The 1,842-nt window shown below is 38.2% G+C and overlaps 1 long non-coding RNA gene across 1 annotated transcript; it reads left to right on the forward strand.

Annotated features, from left to right (window-relative positions):
* Positions 1 to 463: 463 nt before the first annotated feature.
* LOC103473408 (uncharacterized) lies at positions 464 to 1,842 on the forward strand. Its single transcript, XR_535019.2, has 3 exons — positions 464 to 743; positions 823 to 939; positions 1,385 to 1,842. It is a non-coding gene; the product is annotated as an uncharacterized LOC103473408 (long non-coding RNA).

Below are 1,842 nucleotides of genomic sequence, written 5' to 3' on the forward strand. Positions count from 1 at the left end.
GCTGCTAAAATGTACTATACAAATAAAATTTGATTGATTGATTGATTGATTGATATGCCTGTTTTCCACTCAGATGAAGGATCTGTTGTGAAACTCTGAACCCTAAGCACTAACAGAACCGATTACTGTGACGATTGGATATAGACCGGCTACATTGTTGACCTGCTTGAACTGCTGTTGGATGTTCTACATCCGAAAGTATATTTTTGAATTAATTTGGATTGGATTGGACATATAAAATAATATGTAATTTACATATTTGTTTACAAATCCATATATATAGTTCTACATTTAATGAAGAACTGTAAAAACCAGTGGTGAAAATTACAGCTGACTTCTCCATTTGAAATTATCATAACAGATGTCTAAATGGCACAGCATGATAAAAATGTATCATTTATTTGCTTAATGTTTTTTAACCCATCTCGTCTGAGTGACAGTTCCTAAAATTAGTTTTTCTGTTAAGACGTCAAAGATTAAGATGCCGGATTTTAATGGGTTTATTACGTTGATTTTATTCAGTTGGATTGTTTCAGTTCTCATCAGATCTGAAATGTTTCACGCACCTTTTGTTTTATGTCTTAACAATACAGACAGAAACAAAACTGCAGGTCCTTTCTCCTTTGTTGTTTACTTCAACACAAACACAGTTTTCCACGCTTACTGAGGTGAAGAACAAGAATATCAAAAAGAAAAGAAATGGCTGGGAAAAATGGGCCCATACAAACAGGACATCTGAGTACGTAAGTAAAAAAAAGGGCGTCTACCTTTTTAAGATGAATTCCTCTCTTCTAAAGATTAATCCGATTATTTGCTCTGCAGTGACAGATTGATTGGAGGGATGCTGAGGCAGCATGCGCTCCATTCTCCAGAGACGGACACATAACGGAGAAACATCCGGCCTCATTTCCAGCACTCTGTCTAACACTTGTCATGAAGGCAAGTGTGCGTGCACGAGAGGAGATGTACATGTGGTTAAAAACACGTTCGTAGGTTCACATAGTGCTATCGTCCCTGGCCTCAAGAGATAAGCCTTGATTTACGTGCCTTCTGATTTACATGCTTCAATTTATCTTCTTATTTCATGGGATTGTGTGTTATTGGAGTACATTGATCATGTTGCTGACCAGCAGCCACGAAGCACTTGGTTTATTTAGCATTCACTGCTTATTCAGGGGAAAAAAAATACAAAATTCTGGTGGTGTTCTCTGAATGCATTAAAGGACGTCGAAGATTTGAATTTGCTAAACTTGTTCTGCAGTGTTCACTAATTCACAACTTGCGGTGGTGTTTGATCCCGGTCTTGAAACTCTTAACGGGAAATTGCATTAAATTGCATTAAATTGCAGATGACTTTTACAAGCCTGTCCTCTGGGTTTTACAGTGTTGGAATTAACAACCAGCTGCTCGGTTTTCTACTGGGGGCGTCAACCATCGTCTCTGACAGCACGGACAGAGTTTTGTCTTCGCTGGAGCCAACTACTGATGAGTTGGGTGGACTCCAGGGGTGAACTGCACCCTGGGTAATGGCTCCAAACAGAGGGTACATCTGGGCACAAACAGATTGGAGGGACATCTGCTCTGCTCACACTCATTTGTTTGTTGTTTGTGGTAAAATAGCCCCAAACCAGCTTATTATGTGGAGAATGTGTATTTTGTGTGCAATTATGAAATTGCGATACAAATGTTTTGACATTAGAAATAGAGATGAAAATAAAATGTTTAGCCTTATTGGTGTAAAATAAAACATGTGGACAATGGGCATAAGAATGCAGATGCAGTTAACTTTGCATCTGGTGTTTAATGTGTTTCTGTACATATTCCATTAAATTTAGGTTTAAC

The sequence above is a fragment of the Poecilia reticulata genome, chromosome 12 (genome assembly GCF_904066995.2).
Source record: "Poecilia reticulata chromosome 12, P_reticulata-male-v2, whole genome shotgun sequence".
NCBI lineage: Eukaryota > Metazoa > Chordata > Actinopteri > Cyprinodontiformes > Poeciliidae > Poecilia > Poecilia reticulata.